The 25,158-nt window shown below is 47.2% G+C and overlaps 1 protein-coding gene across 1 annotated transcript in view; it reads left to right on the forward strand.

The window, feature by feature from the left end:
- Window positions 1-20,492, forward strand: part of LOC138521936 (E3 ubiquitin-protein ligase TRIM39-like) — a 136,020-nt gene extending 115,528 nt beyond the window's left edge. Inside the window, exon 9 of the mRNA XM_069635110.1 lies at window positions 20,056-20,492. The gene's annotated coding sequence lies outside the window, so the exon portion shown is untranslated. The remainder of the gene's footprint in view (window positions 1-20,055) is intronic.
- Window positions 20,493-25,158: the final 4,666 nt, after the last annotated feature.

Below are 25,158 nucleotides of genomic sequence, written 5' to 3' on the forward strand. Positions count from 1 at the left end.
AGGAACTCCTCATTCGCACTTTCCTGGGTATCGCAGATCTGTCCCCCCTCTCCCCTGATTTCTTTAATCACTGATCGGGGTGTCTCATTTTTATATAACTAGGCCAGCAACCTGCCTGACTTGTCTCCCCCCGCAGGTTGCCGTTCTACATATTTTTTATAATTCAACTTACACAGCCTGTTCCAGAGCTCGCCACTACCACCTTGCAGCTCCCCAATCTTTGCACCGTCTTCCCGAGTGTTCCCCTCCTTGCGCATCAAGTCCTCTAGCTCCCTTTCCGTTTCCTGCAACTCCCGATCTATACCCCCTTGGAGCCCCCTGGATTTTGATATAGCTACCCCTCATACCACCACTTTGAATGCCTCCCATACTGTTCCCACTGATTGCACGCTACCAGTGTTAATGTCGAAGTATTCCGTATTGGCCTCTCTTAGGTCCTCTCGGAATCCTGAATCCTGTAGGGCCTCTGCTTTAAGCCTCCACGTCGGAATAAGCGCCCTAGGGGGATGGTATCGCCACTCCAAGACCAAAGGGAAGTGGTCCGAGAGCACCCTGGCCTTATGCTCTGCTCCCACCATTTCTCCCGCTATTTCAGCAGCAGCGAACACATAGTCCAACCTAGTGTGCAGGTCATGTGGCGCTGCGTAGTGTGAGTACTGCCTATCCGTTGAGTGCAACCGTCTCCACACATCCTCCAGTTTAAAGTCTGTCAGCAGTGCCCACAGCGCTTTGGCTGCCGGGGTTGGTTTTTCCAGCTTACTATCTGACCTGTCCATCTTGGGGTTCAGGGTGTAATTGAAATCGCCTCCCCACAGAATCGCTCTTCCCAGCAGGGGGTTGATTTTACTGTATAAAGACCTAAAGTAAGCCGTTGTGTCCTGGTTAGGGGCATGTAGGTTTATAATGTTCACTTCTCGATTCTCCAGGAGCCCCTCCACTACCACCATTCGACCTTCTGGATCTATTATCGACCAGAGCAGCCGAAACGGCACACATGGTGCCACCCATATGATGACCCCTCTTGCATACGCTGAGTATGTGGCTCCTGTGACATTTCCCTTCCATTTTCTTTTGACCACCTCCAGTTTCTCTTTGGTGAGGTGGGTTTCTTGTAATAGAGCTATGTCGATCCTCATCCTCCTCAGATACATCATTACTTTAATTCGTTTTAGGGAACTATTGAGGCCCCGCACGTTCCAGGTCACCATCCTCAGACTACCCGACACCATTAACATGGTGTCCTGCCTCTCTTCTTAGTTTCCCATTTCTCTTCTGATAACACTGAGTCTGGCTCTTTTCCCTCCCAACCCCAACAACCTCCCCTTCCCTCCCTTCCCCAACTACGACCCACTGCACACAACCCTTACCCTCCCCCCTCCCCGCCCAGCCCCAACAAATGCCCATCTCCATCCCTGGATCTCAGGCCCACCCGCGTTTGGTCCCTCCTCGGAATGCCTGAGGACAGGAACCCGGCAGGGTGTCACCGGACTACCAGTGACCTAACTAAACTTAATGCTGTGGGGGTACAAGGGTTGGCTCCCAGGTCCTACGTGCGTGACATTATTCAGTTCAAGCGGATCCTGCATGCATGTACATCCTGAGCAGCCCATTCCTTGTCTATATTCCAGTCCCAGTGTCTTGCACGATGTCACCCTGGGTGGCATCGCCTCGTATTACTTATCCTCTCCAACTCCTGTCTGTATGCACGATGCCTGGGGGCAGCTCTGCATGTCCAGCCACCCCATGGCGTCTTCCGGAGTATCAAAAAACAAGGTTCTGTTCTTGTGGAACACCTTCAGTTTGGCTGGGTAACGCAGCATATACTTGTGGCCTGTTTCTGGCACTCTTCTTTTCACCGCTCCAAAGTTCATCCTGTTGCGCTGCACTTGCAGGGTGTAGTCTGGGTATGCAGTTATCTTCGCTGTCCCCTTTTCAATTGTTCCACCCTTCTGGAACAATTCAAGTATCGTTTCTCGATCCCGGTAATTCAGGATCTTTGCGATCAGTGGCCTCGGAGGGTTCCCCGGCGGCGGCTTCCTCATCAGGGCCCTGTGCGCTCTCTCAACAGCAAACCCCCGGGTGAGCACCCCTCCGGTTATTTCCTGCAATAACATAGTTTCAACGTATTCAGTTGGGTTGGGCCCTTCAGTTCCCTCCGGCAGACCTATAATGCGGATGTTATTCCGTCGGGCAAGTCCTTCTGCTTCTTCCGCCCTGCTTTCTAGGTTGCCCACTCGCTGCACCAGGGCGTGAAGTTCCGATTTGTGGGCGGCACAATCTGCTGTGTTCGGGGCCATCTCTTTTTCCAGGTCTCCGGTGCGGTCCGCCAATGTCCTAACATCTTGTCTGAGGAGGTTCACCTCTTCCTGGACAGCTCCAACCTTAAGGTCCAGTGCCACTTTGAGTTTGTTCATGGCCAGTCCCAACTTGACGTGGGCCTACGCGACAGCCCCTCCTCTGCAGGCCTACCCCGTGTTGGATGGTTCCCTGTGTTTGGGCCCAATTCAGCCGCGTCAGGGGTATGTGCTGACTGCCAGTTACACTCCTGGAGTGGGCTGTGTCCTCCCATGTATCCGTCCTGGCCCCATCCACTTGTACAGGCGTACGCTGTAGCTCCCGCTGTCACCGGTGGTCAGGCGTATCCACTGGTTTCACACCCGTCTGATCCGGGCCTCAGCAGGATCTTATAGCTCCCCGACCAGCAGTGGTGTCGTTAGCGCATCCACTGTGCCCCGTGCCAGTATAGGCCGTCCCCTGCGTGCTCTCTCGTGTGCGGCATATGCCCTGGATCAAACTGGGCACGTCTGCCCCTTTCTATGGCAACAGTGTTTCACAACACGGGGACCCTGCTAGGGCTGTCACCTAGTCTCTCTTTCTGTCGTGGACATTCGCGTGGGGACTCTGGCCTCTGATGAATGTTCCCGGCCCTAGTGCATTGCTAGTGTGTCATTTGGCCCAGGCTCTCAGGTTCCTCCTCCCCGGCCTGTGCGTTGCATTGGCAACCACTCAATTGTCACGGGTGCCAGACTAGACTGGAGGCCAGTCTCCACACCCACGTTCCAGGCTGGGAGTCCGCTCCCGTGTGCTTGATAAGTGTTTCACAGAAGCTCCACAGGGCGCCACCGTCAAGACACTCCGATCTTATAATGTGTCCCCCAGTGCCCGGGGATTATACTGATTCATGTACCCTGGCTCAGTTACTTGGTGCAGCAGGTCGCAGCTCGGTCAGCCCGAGTGCCCGCTGGGTCTAGCCGGCACAGGTTTCTGTTTCGCCACGCAGGAAGGGCTTCGGCACCCCCTCCCCAGCAGTCCGGGTCACCGAAGGCCAGCTTCTCCAGTGCTGTTCGAGCCCGTCCGGGCTCGCAGCCCTGCAGGGACCTCCGCTTGCCGGGTGCCCAAGCTCCAGCCCCAGTGTCCAGATCGCACAGCGCCGGCCGTCCCGCTGCCCCATGCGTTGTGGCAGCAGCGCCACCAGGGGCAACCCCCCACCCCGGCCCTGTGCTGAGTCCAACTATCAGTGTCGGCAAAGTCCTCCTGTCTCACCTGCACACGTCGCGGGCTCGGGCACTCGCTCCTCGATCTGGCAGGGCTCCCCTGTTGGGTCCTTCGATCTGCTTGCAGGCTGGGCTGCGCTCTGGCACCCTCCTCCCCCGGTGGTCCGGGTCACTTAGGGCAGCGTCTCTGGCCCTGCTCGGCCCCTTCTAGGCCCACGACCTTGCAGGGGCCTCCGTTTAACCGGGTGCATGGGCTCCAGCCCCGATGTTCCGAGTGCACAGCGCCAGTCCTCCCGCTGCTCCGTGCGCTGTGGCAGCAGCGCCACCACGAGCGACCCCCTCTGGTCCTGCACTGTATCCGGTGACCAGTGTCGACAAAGTCCTTCTGCCTATCCTGCATTCGTCGCGGGCACGGGTGCTCGCTCCTCAATCCGGCAGGGCTCCCCAGTTGGGTCCCTGGATCTGCTTGCAGGCTGGGCAGCACAAGTCCCCTAAAGTCGTAGCGGGCTTGAACTCGGCCGCACTAGCTTGCAATTTCGGCCGCGGCCCCGTGGTCAGTTTATGGCCCTTTGTCCTTGGTCCGCCATCTTGCCTGCCCTCAGGTCTCGGGCACCTCGCTGCACTTCGATGGATATATCTTCCTTTCTCCGCCACCAATCGGACCCCTCAGGCGCCCGAAATGTGCACAAATCATTCCCATATCCATGGGTGCGCTGCCAGCATGCATTATCTCCTGAATGCCACATTTTTCTGCAGGATCGATGTCTGATCTGCGGGAGCTCCTCTAGGGCACGTCCTTTCACACGGCCATTTAGGCATGCCCCCCTGAGGCCACAGTTAATATTATTCTCCTATATCGTCCCCCATCACTAAAGGAAGTTGGATAGAGGCTCTTACCAACCACGTGCTTCCAAGGCTCAAACCACTATCGCAATTTATAATAATGGGTGATTTCAATCACTGGCTAGGCGATCCTGAAGATCCATACGCCTCACAGGTTCATATGACTCTTTCAGAACTAGGTTTTGAGCAACATGCCCCTGGTCTTACCATTCACTTATTTATTTCTCCATTACAGTTCAATTTCCTACGAAACTCAAAAATGTGTCCAACGTACACGTGTTGTCACGCAACCGTAAACATCTCACAGCGGACAGCATTTCACCTTTATTAGATCTCGACACTAACTTCTCTCTACATTTGACTTTATTGACCATGTCATTAAATCTTGCTTCTAATATGGGCTACAACTCTGAAATTCTAGCCCCTCTAAAATGTAAGAAACAGAAGCATCTAGAACAAAAAAGCCAACCTTGGTTCTCGACTGACCTCAGGAAGCTTAAGGCCACAGCTCTTAAGGCTTTTTACCTTTGGAAATCTGCGCCGTCATCAAGCTTGTTATCAGCATATACAAATTTAGCAAAAACATACAAATCAGCAATCCTATCGGCAAAACAAAACTATTACAATCAAAGAATAGATAAAGCAGTCTCAAATACTAAGGAAATCTTTAAAATCTTAAAAGAACAAGAGTCTGTCCCATCACCAGCTGACCAATTAGAAATTCGGGACGCTGCCTGGTGCCAGAAAATTCAGGAAGGCATGCACAACAAACTCTTGGGAATTATAGCCGGTATGCGGGAAAGAAAGAAGAATTTCCCAGTAAATCCCCCAAGTGAATCTCTGAACCCTTGTAAATGTCAACCGACCATTCCCCAATTTCATTTCCACCCTATAACAGAGGAGGCCCTACAAGAAGTCATTGAGAAATTGAAACCGTCTCACTGTAAAGGCGACGCTTGTGCCTCTGTGATCATAAAAACATGTGCCTCTATCCTCACAAAAGCAATTCACAAATTTGTTAACGAATCACTGGACAAAGGGATGGTTCCCGATAATGTGAAACAAACTATGGTTACACCCATTCTAAAGAAAATAGGAATAGACAGGAACAATCCCTTGAACTATCGCCCTATTTTGAATACACCCTTTTTTAAAAAAGATTTTAGACAAAGTGGCTTACGGACAAATATCAGACCACTTAAATCTGTATCCCATTTTGAATGAACACCAATCAGGCTTCAGAACTGGTTTTGGGACTGAAACCTCACTTCTTGAAATAAAATCCAACTTGCTCAAGAGACTGGACAAAGGCTTGCTATCCCTGTTAGTCTCGTTGGATCAATCGGCTGCGTTCCATTTAGTCAATCATTCTATTTTGAAGCATAGACTAACAGATGTTGCCAACTTTTCTCCCCTGGCTGTCTCTTGGATTGTCTCCTTTTTGGAAAACAGAGTTAGCAGAGTTTGCTCTAATATAGCAGAAGCCTCGCCAATACCAGTACATTTCGGAGTCCTCAGGGTGCCAGTATGTCTCCTTGCATCTATAACATGTTTGTGACACTGTTTTTTTCTGAAGTGGAATCGGAGGGCATAATGTTTTGTAATTATGCTGACGACACACAATGTGTTGTTCCATTTTCCGGTACCCACACGCAGGATGAACAAGAACTGAATAGAATCTTTAGTATCATTGAGAACGGGATGCTCAATAATAACTTAGCACTTAACAAAAGCAAAACAGAGCTCATGATAGTGGAGAGCTCAGCAGCAATAAAAAAACTAGATAGTAATTACGGCTTGTTCAGACTCGGAACCAACATTATTGCCCCTGTACCGAAACTCAAAATCTTGGGAGTTACGCTGGACCAATCATTAACCATGGAATCTCAAGTCTCGAGTATAACAGCTTCCTCTACATACTACATTAAACTCTTACATCATCTCAAACCACTCATCACCCAAGAAAGCACATAGATCATCGCCAGAGCCATAATTGGTGCCAAGATAGACTACTGTGGTAGTCTGCTAGCAGGAATCAATAAACACCAATTGCATAGGCTCCAAATAATACAGAACAGAGCGGTTAGAGCAGTTTTGGGTCTCTCCAGAAGAGACCATGTAAGGAGTGCCAGACGTTCACTTCACTGGCTTCCAGTTGAAGCGCATGTAGCTTTCAGGCTACTTAATAACCTTCAAGTGCAGGTTAGGCAACATGCCTGCCTATTTGCAGAATTCCATCATCGACAAACCGTTGCGTAGGGGTCTCAGATCAAATGGTCAAAACTTTCTTACTCAGCCCAGATGTAGAAATGTCAAAGCCGAGAAGGGGGCTTTCTTTTCATCGGCTCCTCAACTCTGGAACAATTTACCAAAAGAGCAAAGACTTCTGATACCTTACGTACCTTTAAGAAAGCGCTAAAAACCCATCTTTTTGAATAATCTCGTCTTCCACCGGCCCCTCTTGCTCAACCTTATATTTTACATGTTTGTCCACCTGTCAGTGCCTTTATGCCCGAGGGTCCACAATGCGCTCAACAAATGTTGTAAAGTAAAAGTAACATGTTGTCCCAGCATCAGGGAACAAACCTCCATCCACAGCCTCAAGCACTGTACTTGGCTGCTTGGCTCCTGAGGTCATAGAGCTTGGACATTTAAACTTACCTCAAAGATGCATGGACATCTTAAAGGAAGCACGTAAACCGAACACAAGGCATTGTAATTTCAACAAATGGTAACACTTTGTGTTATGGTGCAAAAGAAGTAATGTCAACCCCATTGACTGGTCACCTTCTAATATAATACACTACCTGCTGTATTTATTGGATTCAGGGTGAGTGTTTAACTCTCGTAAAGTCCATCTACCCGCACTCTTAGCATACACCACCTCACACAGCAAGGTATCTTGGTGGAGGTTTTCCGTGGTTAAAGGTTTCATGTAGGAGGTCAAAAGACTACATCCCCCAATTTTAACGCCGCCCCTACAGGGATCAAATTGAGGATTTGATGAGCCAGAGCTAAAAGCAGCTCATGGGTATCCAGCATTGACCAGGAGCTACCACTGAGGAACCAGGAGCTAACGCATAGCGTTCTGCAAATCAAACTTACACATAAGCCGCAAACATTTCACTTTGTCAATTTTTTTATGACCCATTATGCTTTAAATGATGTATAGATATGTCCAAATGCTTATTTATAGATCGTCACAAACTCACAGAGTTAAATCGGCATAGGTGTGTGTGACAGCCTGAGTATTGAGGAGGAGACCATAGGAAGCATGGAACCCAATACTGAGGATGGGGCCGTGAGTACAGAGAAGGGGGGCGTAGGAAGCATGGAACCCAATACTGAGGATGGGGGCGTGAGTACTGAGGAGGGGGCCGTGAGTACTGAGGAGGGGGCCGTAGGAAACATGGAGTCCACGTGGTGGAATGCAGACATAGGCACTGATAGTACCATGTTGAACATGAGCTCTGACGATGGCGTTTTAAACGTTCATCGGGAACAGATGCCGACACGGAGCGCTGGCCCACGCAGTGAGGGGAGGTGACAGATGCCGGCATGGAGTACTGGACCACGCAGGGAGGAGAGGGCTATTCAGGCTGGCAACAACGTGGTTGTGGCTGCGGCCCGGCCATGGGAGAAACGTGAATGCGGCCAGCGGATGCTCTTTGCCCGGCGGGGCGAAGAATGTACAGGTGTGGTTCGGCCTGGAAGCCGCAGTGAGGCCGCATCTCGGGGAAGGGCGAAACGGCCGTTGTCAATACGGAAAGCGGGTACTCCGGACACAAATGGTAGGGATATCAGGAGCTTTTGTGTCTTACCTAGCGTTGAGGACTCTAAAGGCAGAAACCCCAGGCTTCACCTCACGGCACATGGCTGGATTACATCATGGCAACCGGCATTACAGAAGGAAGGGGGTGGGGCTTGTGATTTTTTTTTCAAGCCTAAGATGGATAGAGGGCCCTGATTGGTCCAGGGGTATCCAGCCCCTATTTAAGGCAGACATAGAAGAGGGACTGAGTGTGAATTCTCCTCTTTCTTGCAGAATCGTATTGGATGCGAAGAGACAGGAGCCCCATACCGCTAGATTTATGAGGATTAAACCCAGGTTTCTACCTTACCCTCCAAGGAAACCTACAACTACTTCAAACTTGGACTTTATTAAGAGAAATTGAAATCTTGATTGATTGATCATTTTTTTTTCCTTCTAAGTCAATAAAGACTGAACTTTGTTGAACTAAACTACCTCGCCTGAGTGGTCCATCACATGTGTTTGTTTGGCATCAGTTGGCCTGTGGAGTCAAAAGTAGCTTCTGGTAGCTGTTGGAGTGAAGCTAGCCAGGCTCTTCTAGGCCACAAGCAGGAGCTAAATAGCTCCCAGCTCCCCTCAATCGCAAACCCTGCCCTAGGGTGGGGCTTAAATGTAATCCTTACTAAGCTTTTGGGTCCCCCTTTTGAACCTATGCTTAAGCTAGTCTTAAGCATCTCACCTATAAGACTGATTTTATAATGGCCGTCACTTCAATAAGAAGAGTCAGTGAACTGCAAGCTCTTTCAGTTCAAGATCCATTTGCAACCATTCATAAAGGCAAAGTGCTGTTAAGAACACATCCATGATTCCCACCTAATAACACTTTGCCGTTTACACCCAGAGCACGCTCAACTCAAGGTACCGGTATTACTCTGGCTTTCATTGAAAATGTGCTATTAGAGGCTATTTGCAAACAAGTAACCTGGAGTTAAGTTCACACTTTCGCGCGACACTGCTGTGTGGATACTCGTACCAAGAATGATTCTCAGGTGGGGTAAGCGGTCTATGCAACGTATGTGATTCTAAGCAGATCCATAAGCCTCAAAAGACAAATATTACAAACCTGTAATCGTCTTTCTGATGCTTGTATCTGCTTAGATTCACATGCGCCCACCCTTCCTACCCTCTTAGTAGTTGAAGGTACATGGACATCTTACACCTTTCTTTACCTTCCTGTTCTCACATACACACCTCATGCTGTCAATGTCCCTTTTCGAACTTCGAAAACAAGTCATGCAATACTCCGCACTAACCACTAGATGTCGGTCTATGCAAATCATGTGAATCGAAGCAGATACAAGCATCAGAAAGACTATTACAGGCATGTAATATTTGTCATATACATTTCTGAGGCTTGTGGATCTGCTTAGATCACATGTGATGCATAGGCTGACATCTAGTGGTTGCCGCAGAGTATTACATTGTTTGTTTTCGAAACTCAAAGGGATGTTGACAGGGCGTGCCAGTAATACTATGCCTAGTGTGACGTCCACTGTTCCCATGGTCCTTCATGTGTCGAGGTTCCTCAGATTGTTTTTTTCCCCCATCCTTTTCGGATGCATATCGCAGAGTTCCTTCTTGGCTATCGCCATTACTTAGAAAAAGTTTAAAGTTAGACTTTTTTTCTGTCCTTTCGACAATCGTACACCCCAAGATCTCCGGCAACTGCTTACGAGGACAAGACCATCCATCGACGACAACGACTCCTGTTTCGACGAACTTTGTCTGCGGCCTATCTAGGCCCAACGGGCCTCGGCCCTGTACAGTAGGGAGAGCTGGGGGAGGTTCATATTCCATCTCACTTTAGAGAATAAAAATTCCCCTATATTTCCTTGTATTCAGCCAGGCTGCCATCTTTTTACACTTTGGAAAATACTCCTTTTAAATTCTGTCCTTCCTGTAACAGGAAGTTTCCTTGGAAGGATTCACACTGAGCGTGTAACCTTTGTCTCCCTAGGAACCACGCCATAAAAACAGTGCAAGTCTTGCAAACTGTTTAGGCCAAAAACTTTAAAGGACCAAAAGACTAAATGCTAGACCCACGCCATGCAGGCCGAGGCCTCCATGCACAGCAAGGAAGCCTCCAGCGCTGTCGGCGTCCTAAGTGACGCCGAGGGAGTTCGGGATCCAATGGTTTCCCGTGTGCAAGCCCCAGACTCCAACAGACAAGCCGGCCGGCGGTTCTGATATGGCGACGACACTCGGCGGCTCAAGCACCTCCATTACACGCCACACCAAGCACATCCCCCATAGTTGACCACGTCGTCAACCGATAAGCCACACACAGTGTTGAAGGGAAGGTCAGAACATTCCCTGTCCTCTGAGCCATTGCGGGCGCGATCACCACATGACAGGCCCCCGAAACAGACGCCAAAGTCCATTTCCGACACCGCGTCCAAATATGCAGTCCTCGGGTTCTGGCGGCATGTGTGTCGAAAGACGCATCAACGGCACTGCAAAAAGCTAAAAAATGAGCAACTTAATAAAAAAAACACATCTATAACACCCTACTGAATGCCAGAAAGAACATCAAAAAAGTACTCAACGCCACGTGACTCGAAATAACAAGGTTCAAAGAGATGGGATTATTCTACCCCTGAGGACACCCTTTCAGGGGCAATGCATCTCAAACAGCCCCCTGCTCCAGAGCTTCTGCCTACACCTGCCCCCTCAGTGTTGCCAAGCTCCTCCCATTGGACCCCGGAACAATTTGATTGGGTCATGAGGAGAATGTGCAGTTTTATACATTTCTTTGACCGACACCCTGATCAGGGCCCCCTCAAGGTGAAACAGCTAGCAAGCAGCCCGATAACAAAAGAGCCTGCCTGGACGCTACACATACTAATACTTCGTCATATCAGGACGCGACACAGGACACGTATTATTTTGACACTCAAGGCTCACAAGACCCGGGCTAATTTTCAGACCTAGAAGACCAAGGGGACACAGGGGACTTAGACCAATACTATGATGATGATGATGATGATGATGATGATGAGGTATACATCATCCCAGACCATACTGACCAACCAGTGGCTGATTCCTCAGTGGCCAACCAGCTGCAATACAATGACCTGCTCTTAAAGGCTGCAGAACACTTTATATACCCAGGAAGCTCAAGTCGATGAAGACTTTGTAGAAGACATCCTCGGGGATAAGAGATCTGCAGCACAGGTCATCCCACTGCTTCAATCTGTCCAGAGGCGTATTCAGCCTTCTCTACCAACCCCCAATCTGACATGGGCGGTCAACCCACGCATTGAAAAGATGTTTAGACCAGCCCCATCGGACCCATTATACATTACGGGGCAGCTAAAGCCCGACTCTCTAGTAGTCCCCACCACAAGGAAGAGAACTCGAACACCTTTAGCCTCTGCCGAAGCCCCTCCTGACAAGGAGAGTAAGAGGATCTACATACACCCTGGGCAGGAAAGTAGCTTCCTCGGCTGCCTATCAAGTCAGAAAAGCTAACACCACTATGCTGTTATCCAGCTATAATTGCCACATGTGGGATGAGCTCACACAACAAATAGACTCTGGCCTATGTGTTTTTACTCATTGTGTGATCTTGGGCACTGGAGCACACCACTCCAAGTGCCCCTGTTCTTGTATGGGTTACACAGCACCTTCAGTGTAGTAACCCAGGGTTGTTTTTAAGACTGCCCTCTGACTCAATTTTTGCTGGGGCTGACTACTGTCCCCCAGAGAAAGGTAAAGTAGCCATTTACTTTACATAGTCACTTTTACCACAGACCCAGTACACCCCATCTTACATGGAGTACTGGGAAGGGCTAATCTGTACCCCTTTTCTGTCTGTACCTCCCTGAGCATTGTTTCGCTCTTTTAACATTTAGACTTGGCTGGTGGCAGTGGTATCTACCCTAACTTTTCTACCGCGATTATATTAGATAAACGTGGTAATGCTTTTGGCTATTTTAGCAGCCTTAAGCAAAAACCTGCTTGACCAAATCATCTTTCTTTTGGCTCCGGTTGGGTTTATTCGCCATTTCTTTTTGTTAAAGTCCTTCTTGTGTTTTACTTTGCGCGGCAAACTAGGATCGCCTTCTTTGTTCACCTTCTTTTGGCAGGCTTCTGCAGGGAAGCCCTCCTCTTGGCGGCTGGGTGTCTAGGTAGTCTGAATGTGGGGAAGGGGTGTAGTCACCCCCTGCACAGGGTATCCTAGGAAACCCAAGTCTCACTTTGCCATGATTGGCTGAGGTGGTTGTCCCGGCTGGACAGCCCCCCTGCTGCGTGATTGAAAGCCAGGCTGTGTGAATGGGGGTTTTGCGCATTAAAAGGCAGGTCTCTTGGGCTAGAAGTCCGAGTCGCCTCTGGAACTGCAAGGAACCGAAGAGAAGCGGAGAGAACAACGGCTGCTGCAACTACCCCATCCCGGTGAAGCCCTGCTGCAGTCCTGAGCTATTTACCCTTCAACGACTAAGAGAAGATCCAGTCCGGAGTCTTCTTCCCTTGAGGCTGGTGGGGATAACCAGCTCATCTTCTTCAGACAGAGATCTCCGTCATGGTCAAAATCGCTGCACACTGCTGTAGTGGTCCGGATAGCCAACTGCCGAGCCTCTCCTGTTTTTAAGGAGCGCACCTTTTATTCATTGTCGCTGCTGCCGGCTTCATCCCTGTGTGGTGCAGACCCCCTTCAGATGTCCTCCTTCACAACGAAGCTCCAGAAATCATGGGTCTGCGGGAAACCAACAGGAACAACCGCCAGGGCACCAGCTGCACCATTGGAATAAGGTACTGTGTTCTGCTCGAGGAAACTGGGTGAACCCATTTTCTTCATCTTCAAGGCTTGCCCTTGTCTTTCCTACTTCTTATAACTTTTGCTTCCGAACATTGACAATATCAAAGTACTTTTGGGCTATGCTGAATCGTGAACTGTCTTAACGGTGTGATCTTCGGCAACAGGTCTCCGGTGTCACTTAACCCTGGCTCCGGCCCTTTGACTTTTGAACTCCTGTTTCTGAGTGTTTCTCGATGCTGTCTGCCTAACCTAAATATTGCCTGTGATTTTTGCCTCCAACTCCCTCTGGGTATCTCAGGTGCTAAGTGTGCTTTTGCCCCGGTAGCATTTCATGTCACGGATACGCGTTTATTTAGTAGACCAAACTGTCAAAAAGTGATCGCAACCGTATCCGCGGTATCGTGTTTTGTTCATAACACTGGTTCATTCAAACACAGGGTACTTACCTTGAGACATACTGTACAAAGTGAATTGGTTATTTGTTGTATATTTAACGTGTGGTTTTGTTTAAAGTTTAATAGAAGTGTTGTGTTTATAACTGATGGTTTAAAAATAAATGTACTTATATTTTTTACCTGAAACCTTGAGTCAGTGTTTTCTTGAGTCACAGTAATTGTGGTCCCTTTGTGTAATCTCGGCTACTGCTCATATACTCTTGAGATAAGCCTGGCTGCTCTGCTACTGCTACCACTATAACTTAGTAGTACAGGCTTGTACCAAAGGTAAAACTTGTATTGCCACCTGTGGTCTTAATTGTGTGTAGTGGTCCCTAAGGGCACTGCACAGGATTCTGCCTAACAGGGATCACGTCGGACAAGTGGGTACTTTCCACCATGGTGGGGGGCTATTGCATAGAGCTAATACTAACACCAGTCAACCACCCGCCAAGACAAAGACAAACTACACAGGAAAAATAATGCATCCTGTTGGAAGAAGTCCAAGCACTGCTACTAAAGGACGCCATAGAAATCGTCCTGGCAAACCAGGTAAACAATGGTATTTATTCAATGTACTTCCTTGTGCTGAAAAAAGACCTAACCATGAGCTCTGTCCTAGACCTGCGCCCTGCGAACACCTATGTCAAGCCACAAAAATTCTGCATGACACCGCTACAAGAAGTAATCCCACTGCTAAAACAGGGAGACTACATGGCAACCTTGGACATGAAAGATGCATACTTTCATATTTCAATGTTGCCAGTGCACAGAATATTCATGTGCTTCAAAATGGCGAACCAACACTACCAATTCAAGGTGCTACCCTCCGGCATAGCCTCTGCTCTAAGGGGATTCACCAAGGTACTAGCGGTAGTGGCAGCGCACCTACATAGAGAATCAATCCCAGCTTACCCGTATCTGGACGACTGGCTGATAACAGGGGAATCCTCCCAAATTTGCAAGCAAAATACCCAGAGAACAATCAATCTTCGTTTCCAATTGGGATTCTCAATCAACGAGAAAACATCAAGTCTTGTTCCAAGCAGAACAAAACTTAGGAGCTGTCATAAAGGCAGAAGAGGGTCTAGTCTTTCCATCAAACGAAAGAGTGCAGAACATACTGCTGCAAATACCTCAGTATCTAGCCGGTTGCCAAATAACCGTACGCAAAACAATGCGCTTGCTCGGGATGATGGCATCATGCATTTACCTGGTCCCGCATGCCCAGTTGCGCATGCGCCCAATGCGGTTAGCGAAGCAGTCGTCTCAGGCAAGCGTTCAGTGGGACGATCTAGTGGTTGTTTCGCTAACCCGAGTTCAAGCGCTAAGCTGGTGGATGAAGGAAAATCCGTTCAAGGGAAAACCTTTTCACAACCCTGCAGTGCAAGCGATTGTCACAACAGACGCATCACTCACCGGGTGGGGAGCCCATTACCTTCACCACACAGCGCATGGCCTGTGGACCCATATCACAGCCCAGAATCACATAAATCTTTTAGAGCTACTAACATTGCTCAAAGTCCTGCAAGCTTTACAGGTGCATCTATCAGGCCAAACAGTACAAGTCCTCACAGTCAGCACCACTGCTATGTTTTACATAAACAAGCAGGGAGGCACAGACTCTCCAAGTCTGTCCAGGCTAGCCCAAATAATTTTGAAGTGGGCACTCAAGCGGAACATGTTCCTAGTGTCGCATCACGCTCCAGGGGAACTCAATTCTCTGGCAGACTTACTCAGCAGAGATCCTCTAACCGAAGAGCACAAGTGGCAGTTCAGCAAAAACATTTCAGACGACATATTTCCCTTCTGGGGCTATCCTCAGTTAGACCTGTTCGCCACAAGCATCAGCACTCAATGTCCAGACTTCGCATCCAGGTTTCCCCAAACCAGATCCAAGGGGAACGCCCTGTGGATGAGTTGGTCAGCGAAATTTGCCCACACTTCCCCCCCCCACCACTGCTACTGAGCAGAATAGTGAACAAGATGTACCAGGAACAAGTGATGCTTATCCTGGTTGCTCCTATGTGGGCGAGACAACCTTGTTTTTTCCGCATTTGCGCAAACTGGCGATGTGCGATCCAATCAAACTCCTGTGCCCCTCCAACATGCTCACCCAACACGGGGGGACAACGTTACACCCACATCCTCAATCCATGAACTTGGCAGCTAGGCTCCTGAAGTCATAGAGTTTGGCCATTTAAAACAACCTCAAAGGTGTATGGAAATCCTCAAGGAGGCACGAAAACCAAACACCAGACACTGTTATTTTAACAAATGGAAAGGATTTGTAATATGGTGCCAGCCGAAAAAGGTAAACCAAATCGAATGTACGCCATCACACATTCTTCATTACATGCTCCACTTACTAGACTCAGGGCTAGTATTTAACTCAATCAAGGTTCACCTAGCGGCTCTATCCGCGTACACCACTTCTCAGAGTAAGGTGTCCGAGTGGAAGATCCCCCGTCATCAAGGCATTCATGGAGGGAGTAAAAAGACTCCACCCTCCCATTTCAAACCTGCCCCCATGGTGGGACCTAAATGTGGTACTTGCAAAGCTCATACGCACAAGTCCAGCCTTAAACACCTCACACATAAAATGGCTTTTATGGGGGCTATTACCTCCAGAAGGAGAGTCAGTGAACTACAAGCTTTGTCAGTGCAAAACCCTTTCTTTGTTATCCACAAAGACAAATTGGTATTAGGAACGCACCCTAGGTTTTCACCGAAGTTCATTTCTAATTTCCATGTCAATCAGTCTATCGAACGACTAGCTTTCTTTCAAAACCCTTCAAGCTCAGCAGAGAAAAACCTCCATACACTAGATGTAAGGAGGGCGGTTTTTATACTATGTAAACAAGACAAAACCGCTACGAAAAACAGACCAACTGTTTGTCTCCATAGCAGCTGGCTGGGAAGGTGACCATGCTTCAAACAATGCCATCTCCAACTGGATAGTGAAATGCATACAGCTCTACTATCAGGGGTACAGGAGCTACCTTGGCCTTTATTGCAAACATCCCGCTGGACGCTATTTGCAAAGCAGCTACATGGAGCTCTATACATACTTTTACTCAGCACTACTGCATTGGCACACATTCTAAAGCAGATTCGCAGGTGGGACAAGCGGTGCTGTAGAGGAGGTCCCAAACACAATTCGCACCCCCACTGCCCACTTTGAGGAGCCAGGAATGTTCACGCCAAAATATGTGACGTATGATGAGCAAATAAACCAGCAGAGAGCAACAACGGGGCTCTGCCCAGTACCTATCAGACTGACAGCACCTATTGAAGTACCTGCACCTAAGAAACCTTGGACAGTAAGGTACCCATTGAGAAAACCATATCGACAAGTGAGACAGAATGGCGATTGTCAAAATGCAATACTGGAAGAAGCCAAGAAAGTCCTAAAAGAAGATGAATAGTGACATCACAAGAACCCGGACTGACTCACATATACAAGATATGACGACCTATGAATGATGAAAAGAGACGAAACACCATGGATAAGTGACATCCTGAGTTTAAAGCGAAATAACAATGTCAAATATTAGATGCTTATGCCATAAGCGTGATGCAGATATTCAGCCAGCTTACATGTGTACATATGCAAGGAACCACAAGACGCTAACAAAATCGTGAGGCTTGCTAAAGCTTAATAGTAAAATAGAGTGCAGCAAGCGCCACCTATAGATATCGACCTCAAGAAAATAATTGTATTAAAGTATACTTCCACTATGCACAAGAGCAGAACTGACCAAAGGTTACTTAAGGTCTCACGAGGAGAGCTTTGCAGCAGAAAATTCGAGAATTACGGACAGACAGAAACTCAGACGAAGACAAGTCATGCCAAGAAGCCAAGGTTGTACCAGCTGAAGTAGGCCAATAGTAGATATATTTAATGAAGAGAAGAACAGAGTATCCTATTCTGAAAGGTCAAGATAAGCCACAGGAGGCAGATGGCTGGCAAAATTAAATCAAATACACAAATGAAGACGACTTTCACAGTGTCGGAATCACGTGCCCGAGCCAGCAGAAGGGATGAAACATTCACACCTATGCATGGAATTGTGCCATGCCCAGGTGCCTTCACTTTTCCAGACCAAGAAGCAGTCTCGATGCCAAGTTACAAAGAAATAATTGAAACATGATCACTGAAGTGATGATGTTGCAATAATTGGAAGGAGACTGGAGCGGACGAGCTCCCTGCACCTGGCCGGCTATTCTGCATGCTGCTAGGCTGGTGGAAAAGTATGAGTAGGGTTGATGCCAACCCAATCATAGTGGACCAAGTAATCTAGGGTCCTATAGTTAGTAGAACCAATGAGATGTTGTACTTTTAGTGACATCTACGCAGCCATTTTGAAGGAAGGGCTCAGATGCCCCACCTGACACTGTTTATCCAATCCCCTCACTTCATTACCATATACAGATATAGTACCTATATTAAAGTTACTTTCCTATAACCAATAGAATTGCATGCAACATTTTAAGCGTTACACGTCAGTAATGACGAGTTTTCAGTATAAAAGATGTGTTTTTTATGAAGTTCGTTGAAGTTGTGAAGCGAGAAGAAAGATCGAGCGATTGCTGATGTTCAGGAACTCCCCGTTTTTTGTATTTGTCATTAAACGGACTCCCTTTGCCAAACTATTGAGTAGTCATTATTGATTCCATGCGAGGGTATTAATCTGCATCCCCATCCATCTCACGGGTGCTGCTACTCATCTTAAAGTGCTATTGGGCAACCCCTAGCTTTATGGGCCGGTTGGGGTCCTAGTGCACAGTGCTAACACATCTATTTGCTGCTGTACCTTCTCACAGCCCACCACCTTCTCCAGACATTGTTCACTAATCCATGCATAGCATGTGATCTAAGCAGATCCACAAGCCTCAGAAGGGATACATTACTCACCTTAATAGTATTTCTGATGCTTGTATCTGCTTAGATTCACATGCGCCCACCCTTCCTCCCCCATGGACTTGAAGGTGCATAGGTGATTTCTGGCTTATATACTCTTATCTGCTTTATTACATCGGTACTCGCGCTACACCTCATGCTACCTCATGTTAGAAACAAAACAATCTGACGGACATCGACGCATGAAGGACCATGGGTATAGTGAACGTCACAATAGGGATAGTATTACTGTCACGCCCCGTCGACGTCCCTTTTTCGAGTTAAGAAAACAAAAAATGTAATACTCTGGGGCTACCACTAGATGTTGGCCTATGCATAGCATGTGAATCTAAGCAGATACACTCATCAGAAATATGATTACGGTGAGTAATGTATCCCATATATGTTGTAGCAAATCAAGCCCACTCTTTTTGTGTTTATACCCAGGTACTAAGAACACTCAAAGGGTTGTATTGCTTTTTAATGTAGTCTGTCTCCAGTGTCTATGGTTGTTTAGAGGAGTTTTTGGGAGGTTTAATGTTGGCTAAATCATCGGTCTAACAGCAACATCTGGACCTTTGTACCTCTTATGCGGGGGTGAAATAGTTTACCTGTAAAGCCTGCACATGTGCATGCCATGAGAACCCAGCAATGCCTGGCACACCTATGTGCACTTTCCTAAAAAAAGAAAAAGAATCACATATGGGGTACACAGTTCTGCACAGGGGATAAACACTCTTAGCCACATGTTCCTGCCTATTAATCCAGCTGTTTTATCATCTTTGATTTGATGATCCATTAATTTTAGCCCCTTCAATTAAATTAAAAAAGAAGCTCCTTAATGGCGTCCATGGTATATCATGCCACTATCGGTACATGTTTCGGTCCCCTTGACCATCTTCCTGTGGCTTAAATAAAACCTATGTACATCATTGACATGTTTTTTGATACATTCCAACTTTCAAGATTTCTTAATTTGGTCATAGCCATGTTTGTAGTTCAAAAATGCCAAAAACTATAGAATTCACCCTTGTAGCGTAAGCACAGAGTGTACACCCCATTCTCATGTGAATGTGCTAATTGCATCCTGTGCTACAAGTAACAATATCTGAATCTCTGTTCCTCATGTCAATCCACTTCCCTCTTTCTGTTTCCATCGTTCCACCGTGCGCGCACTTCTGTGACGCTCATGAAATGAACGTTTCCTGTGGCAATTTCAATGTCTGAGCCGCTACACTAGAGCGGGCAAGCTCGATTCCAGATAGGCTGAAGAGGTCACATGATATTTTCAGACTTCTTTTATGTCTATGTCTCAATAGACAGTTAGCTGAAGTTCCCATATTATGTTATAAAACCATGCAAATGATCATGCAGAATCGTCAGGGGAAGTAGCTTGCAAACATTTTCCACATGTTGATTTATAATACAGTCCTTGCTTTGGATATCTTTATGTTCATTGTTCCAAAGAAGCTAGGGACGTCATCTCTGTTATCCAGGTGGCCAATGAGATCTGGTTATCGAAGTATCTTATAAAATCTTGGTTGTACTGATGTTGCAGGAAATGCATTTGCAACACTTTGCCTAGAATGGGTTGGAACGCATCTCCATAGTACGCATAAGCAAAGTATTAGAGCACCGACTATCCTCATTCACAAGAAACATACATCTATATTTTTGAGGCAATGCTCTTCTTAACGTGCATAACTAGAATGGAAATATTCTAAAAGTAGGCAATAAAGTATAAAGATGTGTTTGTTTCCACTGCTTCACTGATCCTAACATGGGTGCATTTTGTCTTTAATATTCCTCAGCAGAGAGCAAGGCCTCCATGATGAGGAAACTTGGCGTCCATGGCGACGGAGGTGGGTGCCACATCCCGGGAGAACATGCCTTACCATTCTGCGAGAGGAGGTTCTCCATCAAAGAGAAAACATGCTGTCCTGATCAAATCGATTTTCCAAGACATTTACCCTCTTCAGGGAGACCAGATTTTCAATTTCATAGAGAATATTTTGGGGGAAATGAATAAAAGATCACAATAATTGAGAGAGACAAGTCTGCAGAGCAGTATGAAAGAAGCTGGAGATGACAAATTCAGCCTCTTCTAACTATTATTCTATCCTGGTATATACGATTATTAAAAATGATTAACATTGCCCTGCTTTCCTATGTTAGATGTTTAATGGCAATATGTGAAATTCAAACAAAGAGCTAATAAATAAATATTCTTTTGATTGGACGAAAGCAATCACATGGTTTCATCAATTTTTTACAATATTGAAAGCTATAAGCAGCAACAGGGGCATATTTTGAATGGGGTAAAAGAAGCAATGTCTAAAATGGCCGACACCTTTCTGAGCCTGATGATACAGTGAATATTGTCACTGCAGTGCCATCTCAATGTTGCATAGTTAAATTTGAGTTACAAATTCATTTCTACATAGGAAATTCTCTTTTCTACCCCCTTTTTGTCCGTCTTTTGATTTGTGAAACCACCAGAGAAGGGTGGGGGCGGTTAGGGGCTGGATTCTGTCTTGGGCGGATAGACCTGTTATAATTTCAGCTGACGCCTTAACTGAAGACATGGTGCACATTTTCATTGCCCGCCATTTCTCTGTGGAAATGGGTGCAGGAAGGAGAGGTTTGTGGGTGTGTATCGGATTTCTAGTGCTTACAGATCAGCACTCCTCTAAACTACATACATACATACATACAGACATGATTTTGGGTTCTTTCTTGTCAAAAGCAGTATTTTCTTCAGGAATTATAAAGCTGATTAAGGCTTGGCTCATCTCTGCTCCTTTCTCACTGTTGCCGGTGAGATGGTACTCACATACTGCTCACTTTTACTTGATCTCTCACAGGTTACACTCTTGGGCTCATCACCAGCCTCCTCACACCTGCCTCTGTAGCACTTTCGCAAGTTTACAGGACTAGAGTATATCCCGGGCAGTGTATACAATGAATCATAGTACCATGGAATCAAACGAGAAATAAGGCACTTCCCATGACCCTTGAGCTTCTAATGGCAAGAAATTCTAGAGTTACCAAACTGCCCCAGTGCTTTGTGCCATTTTTGTATGAGAGAGTGTGTGCTTGTGTGTGTCCCTGTCTCGCCATGTCTGTGTCTCTGTCTACGTATGTGTCTCGCTCCTTTTGTGTCTCTCTCTGTCTGTGTCTCTTTACTGCTCTGTGTTTCTTTCTGAGACTGTCCCTCTGTCTCACGCTCACTCCCTGTCTTTCTCTCCACCCCCTCTTTCTCTCCACCCACTCTCTCTCAGGAGCCACACTGTCTGTAGTGTGCAATGTATTGTCTCTTTCCTCTCTCCCCTTCTCCCTTTTGAGTCTGTGCACTGAGTAGGAGTCTCTTTCGCTGTCTCTCAAGTCCTCTCTCACCTAATCCCTCTTGAGCCTGTCCACTGAGACAAAGTCCCTCCCCCTAGTCTCTCTCATCCGCCTCCCAAGATTACTCTTACCTAGGGTGACCAGACGTCCAGGTTTTGTCAGACTGTCCTGGAATTGAGTGTTCTGTCCCTGCCCCCGCCCTGAGAGTACTTTATATTTGTAAACTCCGTCCTGGAGAGGTCAACAGGGTCTTGAGTAGCTGTCAGCCAGCAAGAATGCACAATCTCACACATAAACATGGGTTGCAATGTGCTCACAAGTCAAGATAGTATTTTGCATTCCATTAAATGTTATAACTTGACTTTACAGGTTGGTCTTGAACCACCAGTCTTTTAGTTACCAGTTGTAGCACTGTTGAGTTGCGTGCTGTAACCTGTTGGGAGTAGTATATATCCAGGATGTGTGAGGAGGTGGGGGTGAACCATGTCTCTGTGATAAAGAGTGCATCTAAGTTGGGTGGTGATGAGGTCAGCAATGTCTACTGCATTTGGTACCACAGAATGAGCATTGATGAGTATGAGGGTGCATGTGTGTTTTGGAGGTGGTATGTGGGTGGTGATGAGGGCTGTGGTTGAGGTTCTGTGAGTTGGACGTGCATGGGAGCAGGGTGTGGACTGAGTGTTTTCATGGTAGGATTGGATGGTAAGGGGTGAGTGAGATGTGATGCACCTGCTGCTTGTTTACCTGAGAGTGCGTAGAGCAGGGGATCCATCCCTTTCCAGGCCCTAACAATGGAAATGGGCTGCCCAGAGGGTGTGGGGAATAAGCATCAGAGGGAGAGGACAAGGCGTTGGACAGGATCCCCAGAGTAGCGGATTTGTGAGCCTCAGAGCCTGTAATTATTGTAAGCAGGAGGGTCACTGGAAAAATGAGTGCCCTAACAGGCTCCAAAGGAACTTTCCATCCCCTACTCATAAATCCACCCGATTCCCTAACCGGGATGTGCCTTGATTTACCCCGAGCAATGTACGGCCTGCAGCCCCAGATGAGGATCAGAACCTGGACAGCACAAGAGAAACCCTCATCATGATTCCATTGATACCTGTAGATCAGGAAAGTCCCTATGTAAAGTGTACTATTGAAGGGCAAACCATTGCATGTATGGTAGATACGGGATAGTAAGTCTGGCTAATGATCCGATTGTTTTCCCGTTGTCCCTCTGCCATCTGCTATGATTAATGCAGTGGGTATTTCCAACACTCCAGTCCCACAACATGTTACTGAACCAGTATCAATTACCTTAGGTCCTATCACGGGCAAGCATGCTTTCTTGCGAAGTCCTTCTGCAACTGTTGGTTTTTCTGGCATAGACCTCCTTTGCAAACTGAAATATGCTATCTATTACACTCCAGGCAGAGTATTCCTGGACATCTCTGGCAGTATCCCCAAGGCTGTGTTAGGTGCGCTTCAGGGGGTCCCGTCCCAAGATTCAGACCCAAAGGAAGGTATGTCTCTAGATCGCACTGAATCGTTATCCCAGGTCCCTTACTGCTTATGGTCAGTGCACAATAATGAAGTGGGATGTATTCAGGACACAGAGCCCCTCTAAACTCGCCTTTCTTCACCTTGCTTGTATTGCTTTCTCCTGCTCCACCTTTTATCCCTGTGGGGAAAGGAAAGAGTTGTTAGGTGTGGGTGATTCTGGTTAATTGCCTGACTCTTCTACTGGGACATGTTAAATAAACCGTTTTATCAGTCTGCTGTCTTGCGGATATTGCTTGAGATATTAAGGGGGAAAATTGAACTCCTATTTTCTATTCCAAGGGTGGAAAGGGAGTTGTCATGCTTCCATTGGTTTCTCACCCTTGAGGGCAAAAGAATTTTGATAGGGTTGGTCTGAGGATTGCAGAGGGGTATGAAGGTTTATATTTGGGGTTTCTTCATGAAAGTGGGTTCTCCAACTATTATCAATTGGACCATATCCCACTGCTGACAACATATATGAGAAACTCATGGTGACCAAAAGTAAGACAGACACAAGTGATCACAGTTCAGGGGTGTTTATTGAACAATAAAGAGAGTATGCAGATTGGAAAAAAATCTAAGCCTAAATCTAAGATGGGGACAGGAGTCGACCATCACATGAAAATAAGGCAGTCCTAGTGATGTCAAGTCAAATAAAAAGGCCTGTACTAAGAAAACCTATTACCAAACCTTACAACTACTACAAAAGGGGGTGTGGGATAGTTTTCAAGAAAGAAAGAAGTGTTCGTAAATGATAAGTCAGTAGGCAATGGCTTGGGTCTCCCCTCCCCATGTTTCAAGCACAGGGTAAGGTTGGAGCTTGGAGCACAGTATGCTCTCAGGCTTCACCAGCCCGAGACAGTTCCAATGGTAGTTCCCAAGATGTCAATGGCCAAGTCTCGTTTCCTTAGAAATTCTCTTGCCTTCGGGTCTGAGGTGTTCAAACAATTTATACAAAAGTTCCTTTAACAAATGAAAAGTGTGTTCCCAATATTCGTTGGGTGATGAGTCCACCCTAGGTCCCCCTCTTCTGGGCTGACCTCTCTCAATTGTAAATTACAGTTCACACAGGGTGACGACTTCACCCCTGGGTCCCCCTCTTCTGGGCTGACCCCTTTCTCAATATTATTTCTCCACAATATCTCAGATAGGGCGACAGTCTCACCTTTAGTTCCCCCCTCTTCTGGTGCTGACCTTTGCACAATAGAACCTTTGGACCATATCTTAACTTCGGATCTCCTAGTTTGGACTCAGATCTCTGTTGACTTCCAGCCCTTGAGTGACGGCTTCACCGCTGGATCCCCCTCGCTCGGGCTCGGACCTCTCTTGACTGTCGGTGTTGAGTTTAGCGTCACCCCGGATCTCCCTCGTCCAGACTCAGTCCCTTTTAATTTCAAATGTTAACGGAAATCACGTCCCTTCTCCTTATTTACTACATGGTATTCACTTCCCTCACTTCGTTGCCCATTCACGGATCAAGGTCTTTCGAACGAACAGGGCTTTTGCTCAACCCTCTGGTATGACCACTTTGCATTCCTTTGGCAGCATTCCTATAGCCCTCTGGTTTCTGTAGTTTATCAACATGGGGCTCGACCAGAGTCTCTTAAATTGACACCCACGTGTGGTGTCGATTTCCCTCTGTCGCTGGTTCCCCCTTCGTACTTCACAGTTCACTTCAAGTTCATTACTTTTGTTTCAAAACTTGCCACTTTGCGATTCTCATTCAACACCTCCTGGCTTCTTTCGATTCTCCCCTCAACTCATTGGGTGTGCTTAATCGCCTTGCTTTCTGTTTCACTGTGGAGTCAAGGCTGGTACCAGGGGTGCGGGAGCTTCCTCTGCTCTGCTTTATCAGCATAGGCTGGCCCTGTGTACCATTGACATCTGCAGCATGACACTGGGGCTATTGTCTGCGGTCTTAGATGCTCCTCACTGAAGGTTCTGCGTGTCTTGGACGAAAAGGGCAAGGTTCTTTCTGTCCTCGCCTCCCTCTCTCTTCCCGCCGCCTTTCTCCTTCATCTGAACTGCCGCCTTGGTTTAGCCGT

This window comes from Ambystoma mexicanum, chromosome 13, assembly GCF_040938575.1.
Source record: "Ambystoma mexicanum isolate Mex_15411 chromosome 13, UKY_AmexF1_1, whole genome shotgun sequence".
Taxonomy (NCBI): Eukaryota; Metazoa; Chordata; class Amphibia; order Caudata; family Ambystomatidae; genus Ambystoma; species Ambystoma mexicanum.